The sequence below is a fragment of the Ranitomeya variabilis genome, chromosome 5 (genome assembly GCF_051348905.1).
Source record: "Ranitomeya variabilis isolate aRanVar5 chromosome 5, aRanVar5.hap1, whole genome shotgun sequence".
Classification (NCBI taxonomy): domain Eukaryota; kingdom Metazoa; phylum Chordata; class Amphibia; order Anura; family Dendrobatidae; genus Ranitomeya; species Ranitomeya variabilis.
In genome coordinates, this window is record NC_135236.1 from 539,937,153 (window position 1) to 539,957,334 (window position 20,182).

Sequence of the window (20,182 nt, forward strand, 5' to 3'; positions counted from 1 at the left end):
TGATTTTATGGTTCGCAGATGAATTGTTTTTCAAAGGACATAGGTGTGTAAAAATCTAACAACACTCACATGATTCGAGTGCCGTGCGATTTTTTTTCTCACACCCAATGAATTGCATTGGGGAGTCTCATCCGAGATGCGAGAACAATCGCAGCATGCTGCAATCTTTTTCTCAGTCTGATTTCAGCTGAAAAAAATTGCAGATGAGCTGTTACTCATACCTTAAAGCTCTACTGAACAAAAACATTGGCTCACCCTACCCAAAAACAACTGATAGCATCTGTTACTGAATGGGCTGCTCATCTCCCTTTCTTTGGCAGCCACACAGCTGTTTGACTTGTAGATGAGGGCCAAAAAGAGCTTGTGCTCCAGTGGATGGCAAGTGCTGCATTAAGTGACCTCTCTTCCTATTCATTCACCTTGACATCATACCTTTGTTTCCCCCCCCCCATGTCACAACTGTCCAACTGACCCAGAGTACAAATGATGTCTGTGACATGCTGGTGTAGCGCAGGCACATTTTTGTTAGAGAAATAATGGTGACTGGGCAACTGATGCTGAGGGACTGTGACAGCCATCAGCTTTTGGAAACCATCTCTATGCACTAGGTGGAAAGGCATCATTTCCATGGCCAAAATATTGGAGATGGTGAAGTTCAAGCTTTTAGCTTTGGCATGTGTAGGAAGAAGCAATCTTTTATGTGACCACTAGAGTTAAGCGACTTTTACTTTTTTAGGATCGAGTCGGGTTTCGCAAAACCCGACTTTGTCAAAAGTCGGGTCGGGTGAAATCGGCAGATTATTGCAAAAAGTCGGGGCCCGACCGAAACACGAAACCCAATCCAAGTCAATGGGGAATCAAAGTCGGCAATGAGTGGAGGACAGGAAAACACCTACAGTGCCCATTTTAATGCCAAAAACATCAATTATTGTTACTTAAGCTTGTCAATCTTAATTTACCTTATAATAATAGTTAGGCATTGAAAATTGGGGGTCATTTGGCTAAAGTTGTGGGGGGTAAGGGCTGGCTCAAGTTTTTTGTGGGCCCAGGAAACGTGGACTACGTCACGGCGGTGGAGCAGGGAGAAGTAAGTATTTAAACTTTGCAAGTGCTGTGATCCTGAGCAAGCAGGGGAGCCCACCCGATCGCATTGGCAGTGGCACAGGGCCCCTCAAAGTACGGCGGTGGGTTTGACAGCAGTGGTGCCTCCCACCGGCAGAGACACTTTTGCGTACTATGAGGGGCCCTGTGCCAGTGACGTCGCCAATGAGTATGCCCCCCCACCTGATGAAGAAACCTGCACTTTCATCTGCACCTTCCTGTTTGTCCTCGTGTAAGGTGGTATAGTATGCAGAAAGGGAACCTGACTTTCAGCAGGGTCAGATTCTGGCTGTGTAGAGTGCAAGGGGAATGTAGTGGTCTGGGTCAATGTACCAGCAGACTCATCTAGCAGTGGCTGGGCAATGGGCAGGATGAGGAGGAAACACAGATATAGGCCCAAATAATAAAGTGGGCTAACTGCAGTTCAAAATTGGTAACAGGACTAACCAGGCAGCATTGCTTTGTTCATCGGAGGACAACTGTAAGGAGTGGCTGACACAGTTAGTAGGCCCAAATAAGTAAGTAGGCTAAATGCAGTTCAAAATTGGTAACAGGACTAAACAGTCGGCATTGCTTTGTTCAGTGGAGGACAACTGTAATGAGAGGCTGACACAGTGAGTAGGCCCAAATAAGTAAGTAGGTTAAATGCAGTTCAAAATTGGTAACAGGACTAAACAGGCGGCATTGCTTTGTTCAGTGGAGGAAAACTGTAATGAGTGGCAGACACAGTTAGTAGGCCCAAGTAATAAAGTTGGCCAAATGCAGTTCAAAATTGGTAACAGGAGTAAACAGGTGGCACTGCTTTGTTCAGTGGAGAACAGCAAGGAGCGGCAGACACCGTTAGTAGGCCCAACCAAACAAGTAGGCCAAATGCAGTTTAATAGTCGAAACAGGAGTAAAGTGGCAGCTCAGCTTTGTTCAGTGGAGGAGAACAACAAGTAGCGGCAGACACCGTTAGTAGGCCCAACCAAACAAGTAGGCCAAATGCAGTTTAATAGTCGAAACAGGAGTAAAGTGGCAGCTCAGCTTTGTTCAGTGGAGGAGAACAACAAGTAGCGGCAGACACCGTTAGTAGGCCCAACCAAACAAGTAGGCTAAACGCAGTTTAATATTCGAAACAGGAGTAAACTGGTGGCTCAGCTTAGTTCAGTGGAGAACAACAAGCAGCGGCAGACGCCGTTAGTAGGCCCAACCAAACAAGTAGGCCAAATGCAGTTTAATATTCGAAACAGGAGTAAAGTGGCGGCTCAGCATTGTTCAGTGGAGGAGAAAAGCAAGGAGCAGCAGACACCGTTAGTTGGCCCAACCAAACAAGTAGGCCAAATGCAGTTTAATATTCGAAACAGGAGTAAAGTGGCGGCTCAGCTTTGTTCAGTGGAGGAGAAAAGCAAGGAGCGGCAGACACCATTAGTAGGCCCAAACAAACAAGTAGGCCAAATGCAGTTTAATATTCGAAACAGGAGTAAACAGGCGGCATAGCTTTGTGCAGTGGAGGACAACTGTAATGGGAGGCTGACACAGTTAGTAGGCCCCAAAAAGTAAGTAGGCTAAATGCAGTTCAAAATTGGTAACAGGAGTACACAGGCGGCATAGCTTTGTTCAGTGGAGGACAGCTGTAATGAGTGGCGTAGACACAGTTTGTAGGCCCACATTAAAAAAGTAGGCTCCAAGCAGTTTGAAAATGGTAACAGGAGTAAACTGGCGGCATTGGTTTGTTCAGTGGAGGTCAACTGTAAGGAGTGGCGTGGACAGACTTAGTAGGCCTAAAATAAAAAAGTAGGCTAAATGCAGTTCAAAACTGGTAACAGGAGTACACAGGCGGCAGAGCTTTGTTCAGTGGAGGACAACTGTCAGGAGTGTGCAGACAGACTTAGTAGGCCAAGCAAACGGCACTCGCACGGGTGCTTGCGCAAAGTGGTGACCACGGCCCTGTGGGGGGAGTCAGCCCATTTTAGGAGGTTAAAAAATGGCCTATGGTGGACATTCAGCAGCTGCAAATGGAAGAATTGGAGCAGTCAGTAAGAGGAGACCAAAAGCAAGACATTTTTCAGGCAAGCTACGTGTCAGCAGGGGTAGGTGGGGCAAAATAATTTGAAATCCATGGTTGGTTCATTTTAATCAAGGTTAGATCATCAACATTTTGGGTAGCCAGACGAGTCCTTTTTTCAGTCAGTATGGAACCAGCAGCACTGAAGACTCTTTCTGAAAGTACACTAGCAGCAGGGCAAGCAAGCTCCTGTAATGCATAGTCTGCCAATTCAGGCCAGGTGTCTATTTTAGATGCCCAGCAATCAAAGGAGAATGACCTGTGAGGAAGATCATCGATAAGGGAGGAAAAATAGTTTGTAACCATACTGGACAAATGCAGTCTCCTGTCACTTTGAATCAATGCAGCAGTACCTGTCATGTCTGCGGTCATTGCAAAATCACTCCACAACCTGGTCATAAAACCCGTCTGTCCAACGCCACTATTGATTTGTGCACCTCTAACACCTCTGCCATGTTGCCCCCTACAGCTCGTGTGAGAACCATCACCGCCGCTGTGTGCTGGGAATGCCTGATCCACAAGGTCAACAAGAGTTGCTTGTTTGGTAGCCAATATTTGCTCAAGGTTCTCATGTGCCATGATATTTTGTAATTTTCCTTTATATCATGGATCCAGGAGGCAGGCCAACCAGTAATCGTCATCAGTCATCATTTTGATAATGCGGGGGTTCCTTTTTAGGATACGTAAGGCATACTCAGCCATGTGGGCCAATGTTCCAGGTGTCAATTCACTGCTTGTGCTGGGTTGAGGAGCACTTTCTTGCAAATCAACATCACTTGTCTCCCGCAAAAAACTGTACCTGACCTTGCAACGCCACCAGTTTCTATTGCCCCTTGAGAAGCATCCTCCTACCATAGATATTCATCCCCATCATCCTCCTCCTCCTCCTCTTCATCCACCACCTCGTCCAGGAGAGTTCCCTGACCAGACAATGGCTGACTGTCATCAATGCTTCCCTCCTCCTCGGCTGCAGACGCCTGCTCCTTAATGTGCATCAAACTTTGCATCAGCAGACGCATTAGTGGGATGCTCATGCTTATGATGGCGTCGTCTGCACTTACCAGCCATGTGCCTTCCTCAAAACACTGAAGGACTTGACAGAGGTCTTGTAGCTTTGACCACTGCACACCTGACAACTCAATGTCTGCCATCCAAGTGCCTGCCCGTGTATGTGTATCCTCCCACAAATACATTACAGCACGCCTCTGTTCGCACAGCCTCTGAAGCATGTGCAGTAAGGAGTTCCACCTTGTTGTAACGTCGATTACTAGGCGGTGCTGGGGAAGATTCAGCGATCGCTGATGGTTCAGCATACGGCTGGAGTGTACGGGTGACCGGCAGATGTGCGAACAAAGTCTTCGCACCTTCAGGAGCAGGGCTGGTAACCCCAGATAATTTTTCAGGAAGCACTGCACCACCAGGTTCAAGGTGTGAGCCAGGCAAGGTATGTGTTTCAGTTCTGAAAGGGCTATGGCAAACATAAAATTCCTTCCGTTATCACTGACTACCTTGCCTCACTCAAGATGTACACTGCCCAGCCATGACTGAGTTTCTTGCTGCAAGTAATCGGCCAGTACTTCCGCAGTATGTCTGTTGTCACCCAAACACTTCATTTCCAACACAGCCTGCTGACGCTTACCACTAGCTGTTCCATAATGGGACACCACGTGTGCAACACTGGCAGCTGCGGATGAAGTGGTCGTGCGACTGCACTCTGTATACGAGCTTTCATTTCTGGAGGAGGAGGAGGGGTAGCGAACGCCTACAGCCAACTGTTTCCTAGACTGTGGGCTAGGCAGAACTGTCCCTCTATGGCTGTCCCCTGTGGACCCTGCATCCACCACATTACCCAGTGTGCCGTGATGGACACGTAACGTCCCTGGCCATGCCTACTGGTCCATGCATCTGTTGTGAGGTGCACCTTTCTACTTACTGATTGCCTGAGTGCATGGACAATGTGGTCTTTGACATGCTGGTGGAGGGCTGGGATGGCTTTTCTCGCAAAGAAGTGGCGACTGGATAGGTCACAGCATGGTACTGCATAGGCCATCAGGTCTTTGAAAGCTTCGCTTTCAACCAACCAGTAGGGCATCATCTCTAATGAGATTAGTCTTGCAATGTGGGCGTTCAAACCCTGTGTACGTCGATGAGAGGATGAGTACTTTCTTTTCCTAACGAGAGTCTCTTGTAGGGTGAGCTGGACTGGAGAGCTGCATATGGTGGAACAAGTGGTGGTGGTGGACATGGCAGATTGAGAGAGGGTTGGTGATGGTATTCTTGATGTTGACCTACATTTAGTGTTTCCTACTAAAAACCTTATGATTCCCTGACTGCTTTGGCCTTGCGACAATGCCTCCACATTTGCTGCTGGTGGTGTCCTAACCGGTGGGCTTACAGTGAGGGAAGCAATGTAGTGCTGCTGACTACCTTCATTCTGCATTCTTCTCCTGCACCAACGGTATGGGACATTTGGTAGTTGGTCCAGGCTTCCAAGTGCATGCTGGTTAAATGTCTACACATGCACGTTGCATTTAAATTTTGGGGATTCTTCCCTCTGCTTAAGGTCTTTGAGCATTTCCTACAGATAACTTTGCACTGATCATTCGGATCTTGGTTAAAAAATTGCCACACTCCACTATTCCTACTATGGAATACCTTTTAAGGCATTGCACGCTGTGCTACTTTCACCGGATGGCCACGCTGTCCTACAACTGTTTTTTTGGTTGGCAAACGTTTTTGGCCTGAGACGGGCCTGCCAGATGAAAGGTGTTGCAATGTAGATGGCTGCTGCGGATCATACTCCTCCGCTTCTGAGCTATTGTCAGCGGCACCCTCTTCCCCCAATGGCTGCCAATCTGGGTCAACAACTGGGTCATCTATCACCTCCTCTTCAATGTCATGTGCACCTTTCTCTGTGTCACCATGTAAGGTGCTATAGCATTCGGAACGGGGCACCATAGTCTCATAAGGGTCAGATTCTGCCTTAGTATACTGCAAGGGCAATGTAGTGATCTGAGTCAATGGAACAGCATAGTAATCTAGCTGTGGCTGTGCATCAGTGCACTTTATGTCCTATTCATCTTGTAATGGGCTGTTAACAATTTCCCTTTCTAACCCAGGCACGGTATGTGTAAAGAGCTCCATGGAGTAACCTGTAGTGTCACCTGACGCATCCTTCACTTTTGGTTTGGGTGAAGGACACAAGGAAGCGACTTGTTCCTGGCCTGGAGCATCCACTGACGACTCGCTGCTTTTAAATTTGGAACTTTCTGCAGAGGAGGCGAAAGAGCTAGATGCTGAGTCCACAAGGAAAGCCAAAACTTGTTCCTGCTGCTCCGGCTTTAAAAGTGGTTTTCCTACTCCCAGATAAGGGAGCCTTCAAGGCCTTGTGTAGCCAGAAGATGACGCTGGCTCAACAACTCGAGCCTTAGCTGCTATTTTGCTTTTCCCACTACCACCAGATGCTCCATCACCACCACCACCACCACCATCATCATTACCAGCTGGCAACGACCACCCACGGCCTCTTCCACCAGACTTCCTCATTATTGGGAAAATGTAACCAAAATAACAACCATTATATGGCACTGTAAAACCAGGTAGAAGGTGTATCTAAACTTGTTGAGAATTTAAATCTCCCTTTTTTGGGGGGAGACTGCAGCAAAACTCAGGCCCTGTGTATTACACTACACAATGTAAGTGGCAGAACATGGCTGGCAGATATACGACAAACAAAACTGACGTAGATTCACTTAGTGGCAATTTAAATCTCCCTTTTTTGGGGGGGGAGACTGCAGCAAAACTCAGGCCCACTGTATTACACTACACAATGTAAGTGGCAGAACGTGGGTGGCAGATATACGACAAAAAGAACTGACGTAGATCCACTTAGTGCCAATTTAAATCTCCCTTTTATTATGGGGAGACTGCACCACATCTCAGGCCCAGTGTATAACACAACACAATGTAAGTGACAGAAAGTGGCTGACTGATATACGACAAACTAACAGAACGGACGTATATCCAGTGCGTGACAATTTGAATCTCCCTTTTTTTGGGGGGAGACAGCACCAAAACTCAGGCCCAGTGTGTAACACAACGCAATGTGAGTGGCAGCAAGCGGCTGGCTGATGCACCACAAACTAAGAGGACTGAGGTATATCCACTTTGTGAGAATTTCAATCTCACTTTTTTTTTGGGACACAGAACCCAAACTCAGGCCCAGTGTATTTTTCAATGCAATGTGAGTGGCAGCAAGTGGCTGGCTGATACACCACAAACTAAGAGGACTGAGGTATATCCACTTTGTGAGAATTTCAATCTCCCTTTTTTTGGGGGGAGACAGCACCACAACTCAGGCCCAGTGTATAAAACAACACAATGTAAGTGGCAGCAAGTGGCTGGAAGATATCTCAAAAAATCCAAGGACTGTAGTACAATTTCAATCTCCTTACAATGATCTCAGAACAAGTATGGCAGCAACAAAAAGGACTGCTGCACACAAAAGTGTGGACAAATAATCAAGATAACTGCAGAAAGGAGCAACAGGATTTTTGCTTTTAAAAAAGCAGTTGGTTTGCACAGCAGCGGTGCAAACAGCAATGCAGCTATCAGGGAGCCTTATAAGGCAGCGTAATAAGCTACAGAGCTGATGCACAAAGATATAGCCTCCACTGTCCCTGCAAAACAAAGGTGGTGTTGGACAGTGGAAATTGCTACAGCACAAGCGGTTTGGGGGTTAATCTTCCCTCCCTAACTATACCCCTGCTTCTGACGAAGCTGCAGCAACCTCTCCCTATGCTGAGATCGGCAGAAGTAAGATGACGGTCGGTGTGCACGCCCCTTTATAGCCCCTTTGATGCCGCAGAAAGCAAGCCAATCACTGTCATGCCCTTCTCTAAGATGGTGGGGACCGAGACCTATGTCATCACGTTGCCCACACTCTGCGTCCTCCTTCATTGGCTGAAAAATGGCGCTGAACGCATCATACGAAACGTGACTTTGGCACGAAGATCGCCGACCTCATGGCAGATCCCACAGTGGGATCGGGTCGGGTTTCACGAAACCCGACTTTGCCGAAAGTCGGCGATTTTTGAATTTGTCCGATCCGTTTCGCTCAACCCTAGTGACCACAACTGCGTGACCGAGGGTTGGCTGCTATGCTGAGAGAGGGTGGAGTAGGGTGAACAAGACAAACTGCTTGACTGTGAGTAAGGTGCAGGCAGAGATGTTTTAATGATTGAGAAAGATGTGATATGGTCAGTGTCTGAGATTGGTGAAAAACAGCTGGCATATCCACTTGCATAACAGCTGACGGACTCTCTCTCATCACGACTGTTGCTGGTAAACAAGGGGGGGGAAGAAGCAGCAGATATGGATGATGGGGTGGCTGATGGTTGGCAAGGCCCACTAGGCCATATTTTGAGCAGTGATATTCCAAGACTAACGCATGTTGACCGCGGATTTGCCAGTTCACTCATGCAGTTGTCAAATTATTGGAATTTTTACCTCTAGTGAGTCTTTTTTTTACATTGGCAGATAATGTGAGATGCATCATCCTTTTAGGTCTCAAAAAAATCTCAGGTTAGGCAACCCTTGCCGCTCATGCAAACTAAAGAACCACGACCACTGCCACTGTCAGAGTTGTGGTTGGAGATGCAGTGCTTGTCATGGTTGCATCACTCTGTGTTTGTTTACTCCACCTCTGCTGCTAAGCTAATCAGCTGCATGCCTCTGAGTTCACACCAAGTGGGATCTACAACCTCATCATCTTCCTCTCTGTTTTTCCACTCCCCATCCTGAGAGTCACTCTCCTCCTCTTACTACCCTGATAGCACAGTACAGTTTGCGGGCACCTCAGGTATCTGAGTCTCATCAGGATCAACTCTACCCCCCTACCAACCCTGCTGTAACTAAATAAGTAAAGAGCAAAAGTCCATTTAAATAACACAGGTTCTTAGTAATACTGTTTTGATCAAAAATAGCATAAAAGCCATCCCACCGTTGACAAGGTGACCCTGATCGAGACAGTCCTACACTGTCTAATATTAAAAACCTTACCATGTATCAAAGTTGACTTCAATGTGTGAATAAGGGCAGACTAAAGGACTTAGTCCAGACCTGTTGGCACCTGTCTGGGGGAGCCTTTAAATGTAATTTCCAGTTCAGGAGAGGGAGGCCACACCCTGGCTTGCACAGAATGCAAAATTACACTGCGTCGCAAGTCTATGGAGAAAAAAACGCATCCTGCAAGCACTTTTGCAGGATGTGTTTTTTCTACAAAATGATGCATAGCGACGTGCAGTGCATGACGCTAGTGTGAAAGTAGCCTTAATCGTTTTGGGCCTAGGAGCAGTCAGCGGAGTAGCCCGCCTGTGAAGCTAGCTACACCGCCTGTGTATCTAAATTTTTACTGCATCTATCTCAGTAAATCGTTTTGGGCCTAGGAGCAGTCTCTGCACATCAGCGGAGTAGCCCGCCTGCGAAGCTAACTACACCGCATGTGTATCTAAATTTTTACTGCATCCAACCCAGTAAAACATTTTGGGCCTAGGAGTAGTGTTTGCACGTCAACGGAGTAGGCCACCTGTGAAGCTACACCGCCAGTGTATCTAAATTTTTACTGCATCTAACCCAGTAAATCGTTTTGGGCCTGGGAACAGTGTCTGCACGTCAGCGGAGTAGCCCGCCTGTGAAGCTAACTACACCGCCTGTGTATCTAAATTTTTACTGCCTCTAACCCAGTAAATCGTTTTGGGCCTAGGAGCAGTGTCTGCACATCAGTGGAGTAGCCCACCTGTGAAGCTAACTACACCTCCTGTGTATCTAAATTTTTACTGCATTTAACCCAGTGAATCGTTTGGGCCTAGGAGCAGTGTCTGCACGTCAGCAGAGTAGCCCGCCTGTGAAGCTGACTACACCACCTGGGTATCTAAATTTTTACTGCATCTAACCCAGTAAATCGTTTTGTGCCTAGGAGCAGTGTCTGCACGTCAGCAGAGTAGCCCGCCTGTGAAGCTGACTACACCACCTGTGTATTTAAATTTTTACTGCATCTAACCCAGTAAATAATTTTGGGCCTAGAAGCAGTGTCTGCACCTCAGCGGAGTAGCCCACCTGTGAAGCTAACTACACCGCCTGTGTATCTAAATTTGTACTGCATCTGGAGCGCCCCCAAGTGCAGCAGGTACTCGGTACCGGGTCCTTCGGTTCACAGGGGGATGTCACGGTGGCTGACCTGGTCCATGGCCCTTGGGACGTCCGTTGTAAAAGAGGGAAAGGTTTTTAAAGGGGAAATGTTCGTGACACCACCTGTGGTATTCGGTCAGGGTGACCGACGCTTCTTTAAGGGGTCCGCTAGGGTGATGTTATGGCTGCTAGATGTTATACCTTCCCACAGGTGAAGTATGTCCTCAGGGCTTCCCAGTGTGTAGATGGTAGATGGTGTGAGGCGCAGTGAAGAACGAGGACACAAGGTTGGCCAGCTGGTACCACGGAGAGGAGGCGCTGCTACGGGGCCTATCAGCAGTCCCTCGGTCACCAGGGCAGGGTTGGCGTCCTTACCTGCCACATCGGTGTTTTTGGTGCCTGTCGGTTCCATTGGAGGCGGAGTCTGCGGCGGTGCTGGCAGCGGGTCCGGAAGCCGTGCTGGAAGCGGTGCTGGTGGATCCTCCGCAAGCACTGTACGACATGTGGCCTTAGCGCTCAGCCACATCTGCATGAGCTGGTCTATTAACTCCTCCACGCCGGTCTGCAGGAAGTCAGGGCCAACGGGTGATGCCTGGCCGCGGTGTCTCTCCAGGTGGCTGGGGGAGACCTCTACTTCCACCCCACGCTCTGGTTCCGGGCGGCAGCCCATGGCATCGTCCTCGTGGCTTGCTCCTTCCTGGTTTTTTTCCTGCTTTCTTCTCTGGAGCGGTTTCTTTTTCTTTGTCACCATTGAGGATCAGGAGGCGGATCTCAGCTGCTGACGGACACGTTCTAAAGGTACAGAGAAATTTAGACAGCCATTATTTTTCACGCTTTTCAGTTAGTTCACACCCATGATGGCATGCCCTTCTTCTTCTCCTGCGCTCCTCGTGGCGCTGTAATGGCGGCGGTTTTGGCAGGAATTTTGGCGGTCTTTTGCAATACACAGTTTTTTAGTAAATCACAGTTCAAGCACGATTCTGGCACACTCTCTAGGCGCACATGACCTGATTTTCAGACTTAAGTAGATCCTCTTCGTGACGCCAAAAGGTTGGAGTGCCCCCAAGGGCAGCGGGTACTTGGTACCGGGTCCTTCGGTTCACAGGAGGGGATGTCACGGTGGCTGACCCGCTCCATAGCCCTTGGGACGTCCATTGTAAAAGTGGGAAAGGCCTTTAAAGGGGAAATGTTCATGACGCCACCTGTGGTATTCTGTCAGGGTGACCAACGCTGTTGTAAAGTGTCCGCTGGGGTGATGTTATGGCTGCTAGATGGTATACCTTCCCACAGGTGAAGTATTTCCCCAGGGCTTCCCAGTGTATAGATGGTGGATGGTGTGAGGCGCAGTGAAGAACGAGGACACAAGGTTGCAGTCTCTTTACCTTTTTACTGAGGGTTTCAACATCCACAGTCCAGGGTACCAGACCACAGGGCAGGCAGAGTCCGGCCTGTTTGGAGGCAAATCCAGAGTTCCCTTATCCAGGTAGAAAACAGTAGCCTTCATCTAGCGCCGTGGTGTTGTAGTACCTTACTGCTAAGCGTCTCATAAGGTCCTCACAACTGTTGTAGATGTTATCGGTGTGATGTATCTCTCTGTCTCCCAGATGGATAGGACAAACCCGTATGACCGATGGCTTGAGGCTTTTTACAGGGACTCTATCATGCCCCGGCCTCTCGTGGGTGCCACCTTGCCTCCTGGGTATAGGGCGGGCAGGTAACGTGAAATTAGCTGTCCTGCCGGTCTCTGGAGCAAGGCATAAAGGACTGTTGCTCCCTCGGTGTTCCGGCTACCGGGATCTTGCGCCTCAGAAGGAGGCAGCCTGTGCAGGGCAGAACTCCTCTGATATCCACTCCTTTGCTATGACTTCCTCACCCTCTCTACAATACAGTTCTCCTTCAGTGTGTCTTTCTGGAAACTGCCGCACTCAGGGTAGGCGCAGCTCTGTGTCCTTCTGTCTCAGCCTCTGAAAGGATGCCACCCCTGTCAGGGACCAACTACCTGAGCAAAGCTCAGCCAGCAACTCACTAACTTCCTATCCAGGCAACCAGTTTTATCTAAGTGTGAAGAGTGCCCTAATAAATAGGAGCATAGCTCCCCCTGGTGGCCTGGAGTGCGATGTGTGTTGTATGTTTGTGATACCTGGATTCAGTTATCTTTCATTGCCTCCAAACGTAACATCACTCCCCCCTAGAGGAAAATGAAATTAATGCAATGACCAGGACCCTGGGGCGCTGCACATCTAACCCAGTAAATCGTTTTGGGCCTAGGAGCACAGTTTGACCACTCAGCTCGGTTTCCATCCATCATTTTTTGTGCCAACAACTACAGATACAGAGTTGCCAATTAGTAAAGCACCAACATGATTGGCAAAAGGCGTGCTGCTGGTGGAAAGGGTAATAGGAATGTTGGATAGGCAAAAAAAAATTGTGTCCATGGGGTAGGTGGTAAAGCAACAGTAACATCTGCAGAAGAAAGACCATCTTCTAGCCAAAGTAAGATGTCTACTTCTTTTCGTGGACAATCTGATATGATCCCTTTCTTACGACCATCGCTACGAGCATCGCTACAAATTCCAGATGAGGCACAAAAAGAGCAGGTGCTTCAACAGATATCAAGTGCTCCTTCAAGTGGGCTCTCCTCCAACTCAACTTCAACATCATAAATACTCCAGTCCTCAGAGGTGTCACCCCAATCGCACTTGCTTGCTCACAGCTTCCAAGTCTCCAGCCGCCCGTCTGAGTATGGGATAACACAGATGGTTGAGTCTGCAGAGCTGCTTACTCATACTATAGCCTGGGACTCAGAGGTCTGCTCCAGAGCTTCTGTGAATCCAGACGAGGAAATGATCTGCACTGATGCCCAGAATCTTTGTGAGTCGGATCCAGGCCCAGATGAAGAAGGTTCTGAGCATAATGTAGACCCTCGTTCCCAAACTGTAACTCCTGCTGGTGGAGACAATGAGGAAGATGATGATGAGACTGAGATACCTGATTGGAACAAAAACTTGACTTTTTGGTCAGGGCAGGAAGAGGTTGCTCTGAGGACGATGGGTGTGAGAACACACAGGGTGATGATAAAGAGGTTGGAGACCCCACTTACTGTCAACCCACAGTCCACCAGTCCATGAGGTCAGCAGAGGAGGTGGAGGAGCATGCTACTGACGAGTCTGACTACGAGGTTAGGTTGAGCCTAAGCACGGCAGCCAGCCCTCGGTCCCTCAGATGTGGACAAGTAAAAGATCATTTCCTCATAGCCATGACAAAGCTAAGAGGTTGAATTTGACCATCTGCAAGCTGTTGGCTACAGAAATGCGGCCTTTCCGCCTGGTGGACACAGAGGATTTTCGAGACGTTATGTCCGTCGCAGTGCCCCAGTCGCCACTATTTCTCAAAGAAAGCTGTGCCTGCGCTACACCAGCATGTCGCACACAACATCACCGCTTCCTTGAGAAACTCTGTGTGTGACAGGGTGCATTTCACCACAGACACTTGGACAAGTAGACATGGACAGGGGCGTTACATGCCGGTGACTGGGCACTGGGTAACTATGGTGACATCAGGAGAAGGGGCTGCTGTCCAAGTCTTGCCATCCCCACGAGTTGCTCGTTGATCCTCTGTATCTAGAAGTTCCTCCACTGCTTCTGCTGTTGTGAATTCCGTTCTCGGGCTCCCTCCTGTGGTCATGAGTGGTACTGTGTGAGTTTGTTCTTGGGCTCCCTCTGGTGGCCTTTAGCGATATGGCTGGTCTTGGCTGGGCTCAGCTGTTTCATCTCCTGCTAGGCTGGGCCTATTTAACTCACCTGGACCTTTACTTGTCACCTGCTGTCGGTGTATTCAGTCCTGATCCTGTGCTCTCCTGAATATTCCTTGTGACCAGTCTCCTGCTCTGAGAAGCTAAGTTTGCTTGTTCAGTTTCTCATTATTTCCTTGTAAACGTTTCTCATTATATTATGAATTCAGCCCAGCTTGCTTTTATGTGATTTTTTGCTTGCTGGTTAGTTCTGGGGTGCAGAGTGCGCCCCTCACATCGTGAGTCGGTGTGGGGGTTCTTGTATTCTCTGCGTGGTTTACTTTTGATAGTTTTTGTACTGACCGCACAGACACCTATCTATTTTCTGCCTATCTAGTATTAGCGGGCCTCATTTGCTAAATCTGTTTCATCTCTACATTTGTGTTTTCCCCTTAACTCACCGTTATTATTTGTGGGGGGCTATCTAAAACTTTGGGGATATTTCTCTGAGGCAAGTGAGGTCTTTGCTTTCTCTCTAGGGGTAGTCAGTTTCTCAGGCTGTGACGAGACGGCTAGGTTTTCAGGTAACGTTCCACAGCTGCCTTTAGTGTGTTTGGATAGGATCAGGATTGCGGTCAGTATAGCTTCCACATCCCCAGAACTTGTCCTATATATTCAGGGTATATGTGTCAGGTCAGTTTGAGATCCTACCACCAGGACCATAACAGTACAGCAGGTCCGAAAGTGTTAATGCAGCAAAAGAGGGAGAAGAGAAATCTTAAGGTCATTTTTTTTTTTTCCCTCTGCACTGTGTTTAGTTTCTTTCCTCCCCTTAATCTCTGGGTGGTTCTGTATGCAGCTACTAATATGGAGTTTCAGAGTCTGTCTTCTAGTGTGGATCATCTCACTGCAAGGGTACAGGGCATTCAGGATTATGTAGTCCGCAGTCCTATGTCAGAGCCTAAAATACCTATTCCTGAGCTGTTCTCCGGAGATAGATCTAGGTTTTTGAACTTTAAGAATAGTTGTAAGTTATTCCTTTCTCTGAGACCTCGCTCATCTGGCGACTCTGTTCAGCAAGTCAAAATTGTTATTTCTTTGTTGCGGGGTGACCCTCAAGATTGGGCATTCTCTCTGGTGCCAGGAGATCCGGCACTGCTTAATGTTGATGCGTTTTTTCTGGCGCTTGGAGTGCTTTATGAGGAACCAAATCTGGTAGACCAAGCAGAGAAGGTTTTGCTGGCTCTCTCTCAGGGTCGGGATGAAGCAGAGGTTTATTGTCAGAAGTTTAGGAAGTGGTCAGTGCTCACTCAGTGGAATGAGTGCGCCCTGGCGGCGATTTTCAGAAAGGGTCTTTCTGAAGCCCTTAAAGATGTTATGGTGGGGTTCCCCACGCCGGCGGGTCTGAATGAGTCAATGTCTTTGACCATTCAGATTGATCGGCGTTTGCGGGAGCGCAAACCTGTGCACCCTCTGGCGGTATTTTCTGAGCAGAAACCTGAGCCTATGCAATGTGACAGGATTCTGACCAGAGTTGAACGGCAAAACCACAGACGTCAGAATGGGTTGTGCTTTTACTGTGGTGATTCTGCTCATGTTATCTCAGCATGCTCTAAGCGCACAAAAAGGGTTGCCAAGTTTGTCACCATTGGTACTGTACAACCTAAATTCATTTTGTCTGTTACTTTGATTTGCTCTCTGTCATCCTACCCAGTTATGGCTTTTGTGGATTCAGGTGCTGCCCTGAATTTGATGGATTTGTCATTTGCCAGGCGCTGTGGTTTTATCTTGGAGCCTTTACAATTCCCTATTCCACTAAAGGGAATTGATGCTACACCATTGGCCAAGAATAAACCTCAGTACTGGACTCAATTGACCATGTGCATGGCTCCTGTACATCAGGAGGTAATTCGCTTTCTGGTGCTACATAATTTGCATGATGTTGTCGTGTTGGGTCTGCCATGGCTGCAGGCTCATAATCCAGTCCTGGATTGGAAAGCAATGTCTGTGTTAAGTTGGGGTTGCCAGGGGATTCATGGCGATGCTCCTTTGGTGTCAATTGCTTCTTCTACTCCTTCTGAAGTCCCTGAATTTTTGTCGGACTACCAGGATGTATTTGATGAGCCCAAATCCAGTGCCCTACCTCCTCATAGGGATTGTGATTGTGCCATAAATCTGATTCCTGGTAGTAAGTTCCCTAAGGGACGACTTTTTAATTTGTCTGTACCAGAACATACCGCTATGCGGAGTTATATAAAGGAGTCCTTGGAGAAGGCACATATTCGCCCGTCCTCGTCCCATTTGGGTGTGGGGTTCTTTTTTGTGGCCAAGAAGGATGGTTCTCTGAGACCCTGTATAGATTATCACCTTTTAAATAACATCACGGTCAAATTTCAGTATCCCTTGCCACTGTTGTCCGATCTGTTTGCCCGCATTAGGGGGGCCAGTTGGTTCACCAAGATAGATCTTCGTGGAGCGTATAATCTTGTGCGCATAAAGCAGGGTGATGAATGGAAAACAGCATTTAATACGCCCGAAGGCCATTTTGAGTACTTGGTGATGCCTTTTGGGCTTTCTAATGCCCCCTCTGTGTTTCAGTCCTTCATGCACAACATCTTCCAAGAGTACCTGGATAGATTTATGATTGTGTACCTGGATGATATTTTGGTCTTTTCTGATGATTGGGAGTCTCATGTGAAGCAGGTCAGGATGGTATTTCAGGTCCTGCGAGCCAATGCCTTGTTTGTGAAGGGCTCTAAATGTCTCTTCGGAGTCCAGAAGGTTTCCTTTTTGGGCTTTATTTTTTCTCCTTCTACTATCGAGATGGATCCAGTCAAGGTCCAGGCTATTCATGACTGGACTCAACCTACATCTGTGAAGAGTCTTCAGAAGTTCTTGGGTTTTGCTAATTTTTACCGTCGCTTCATCACTAATTTTTCTAGTGTGGTGAAGCCTTTGACGGATTTGACCAAGAAGGCTTCTGATGTTACGAATTGGTCTCCTGCGGCCGTGGAGGCCTTTCAGGAGTTGAAACGTCGGTTTTCTTCAGCTCCTGTCTTGCGCCAGCCCGATGTCTCTCTTCCCTTTCAGGTCGAGGTTGATGCTTCTGAGATTGGAGCAGGGGCTGTTTTGTCGCAGAGAAGCTCTGATGGCTCTGGGATGAGACCATGTGCTTTCTTTTCAAGAAAGTTTTTGCCTGCCGAGCGGAATTATGATGTTGGTAATCGAGAGTTGTTGGCAATGAAGTGGGCATTTGAGGAGTGGCGACATTGGCTTGAGGGAGCCAAGCATCGTGTGGTGGTCTTGACGGATCACAAGAATTTGACTTATCTCGAGTCTGCCAAACGGTTGAATCCGAGACAGGCTCGATGGTCACTGTTTTTCTCTCGTTTCAATTTCATGGTTTCATATCTTCCGGGTTCGAAAAACGTGAAGGCTGATGCCCTTTCTAGGAGTTTTGTACCTGACTCCCCGGAAGTTTCTGAACCGACTGGTGTTCTCAAAGAGGGGGTGATTTTGTCTGCTATCTCTCCTGATCTGCGACGGGTGTTGCAGGAGTTTCAGGCCAATAGACCTGACCGTTGTCCAGACTGTTTGTCCCAGGCAGATGGACCAGTAGAGTTATTTCCGAGGTTCATTCTTTGGTGTTGGTGGGTCATCCTGGGATTTTTGGTACCAGGGATTTGGTGGCGAGATCCTTTTGGTGGCCTTCCTTGTCGCGGGATGTGCGTTCCATTGTGCAGTCTTGTGGGATTTGTGCTCGGGCCAAGCCTTCGTGTTCTCGTGCCAGTGGATTGCTTTTGCCTTTGCCTGTCCCGAATAGGCCTTGGACGCATATTTCCATGGATTTTATTTCGGATCTTCCTGTCTCTCAGAAGATGTCTGTCATCTGGGTGGTTTGTGATCGTTTTTCCAAAATGGTCCATTTGGTACCCTTGCCTAAGTTGCCTTCCTCCTCCGATTTGGTGCCACTGTTTTTTCAGAATGTGGTTCGTTTACATGGTATTCCGGAGAACATTGTGTCCGACAGAGGATCCCAGTTTGTGTCCAGATTTTGGCGATTCTTTTGTGCTAAGATGGGCATTGAATTGTCTTTTTCGTCAGCCTTCCATCCTCAGACGAATGGTCAAACCGAGCGAACTAATCAGACCTTGGAAACTTATTTGAGATGTTTTGTTTCTGCTGACCAGGATGATTGGGTGATCTTTTTGCCATTGGCTGAGTTCGCCCTCAATAATCGGGCTAGTTCTGCTACTTTGGTTTCACCTTTCTTTTGCAATTCTGGTTTTCATCCTCGTTTCTCCTCGGGTCAGGTTGAGTCTTCTGACTGTCCTGGGGTGGATTCTGTGGTGGATAGGTTGCAGCAGATTTGGAACCATGTGGTGGACAATTTGACCTTGTCCCAAGAGAAGGCTCAGCGATTTGCTAACCGCCGTCGCTGTGTGGGTCCCCGACTTCGTGTGGGGGATTTGGTATGGTTGGCTTCTCGTTATGTCCCGATGAAGGTTTCTTCTCCTAAGTTCAAGCCTCGTTTCATCGGTCCTTATAAGATTTTGGAAATCCTCAACCCTGTGTCTTTTCGTTTGGACCTTCCAACATCGTTTGCCATTCATAATGTGTTCCATAGGTCATTGTTGCGGAGATATGTGGTGCCTGTGGTCCCTTCTGTTGATCGTCCTGCTCCGGTCTAGGTCGAGGGGGAGTTGGAATATGTGGTGGAGAAGATCTTGGATTCTCGTATTTCGAGACGGAGGCTTCAGTACTTAGTGAAATGGAAGGGTTATGGTCAGGAGGATAATTCCTGGGTTGTTGCCTCCGATGTCCATGCGGCCGATTTGGTTCGTGCCTTTCATTTGGCTCATCCTGATCGGCCTGGGAGCTCTGGTGAGGGTTCGGTGACCCCTCCTCAAGGGGGGGGGTACTGTTGTGAATTCCGTTCTCGGGCTCCCTCCTGTGGTCATGAGTGGTACTGTGTGAGTTTGTTCTTGGGCTCCCTCTGGTGGCCTTTAGCGATATGGCTGGTCTTGGCTGGGCTCAGCTGTTTCATCTCCTGCTAGGCTGGGCCTATTTAACTCACCTGGACCTTTACTTGTCACCTGCTGTCGGTGTATTCAGTCCTGATCCTGTGCTCTCCTGAATATTCCTTGTGACCAGTCTCCTGCTCTGAGAAGCTAAGTTTGCTTGTTCAGTTTCTCATTATTTCCTTGTAAACGTTTCTCATTATATTATGAGTTCAGCCCAGCTTGCTTGTATGTGATTTTTTGCTTGCTGGTTAGTTCTGGGGTGCAGAATGCGCCCCTCACATCGTGAGTCGGTGTGGGGGTTCTTGTATTCTCTGCGTGGTTTACTTTTGATAGTTTTTGTACTGACCGCACAGACACCTATCTATTTTCTGCCTATCTAGTATTAGCGGGCCTCATTTGCTAAATCTGTTTCATCTCTACATTTGTGTTTTCCCCTTAACTCACCGTTATTATTTGTGGGGGGCTATCTAAAACTTTGGGGATATTTCTCTGAGGCAAGTGAGGTCTTTGCTTTCTCTCTAGGGGTAGTCAGTTTCTCAGGCTGTGACGAGACGTCTAGGTTTTCAGGTAACGTTCCACAGCTGCCTTTAGTGTGTTTGGATAGGATCAGGATTGCGGTCAGTATAGCTTCCACATCCCCAGAACTTGTCCTATATATTCAGGGTATACGTGTCAGGTCAGTTTGAGATCCTACCACCAGGACCATAACATTCTGCCTCCTCAAACTCCTCTCGGTCCTCCACCTGCACCCAAAGCCTGTTTGGTAATGCCACCTGCGTTCTAACTGCGCAGAAGGAATCCTGCACATCTCCTTACTATGCTGTCACCAGGGCTCAACGGCATCAGGCGGTGTTTACCTTGAAATGTCTGAGAAATGTGATTCACACAGCTGAGGAGTTGTAGTCAGCTCTGGAGACCGAGTTCCATCAATGGTTGTCTCCACTGAACCTGCAGCCAGGGAAGGCCGTGTGTGACAATGCTGCAAACCTGGGTGCGGCCCTTCGCCGGGGCAATGAAACACACACGTACCATGTATGGCTCACGTTTTGAACCTGGTTGTCCAGCAATTTTTATCCAACTATCCCGGACTAG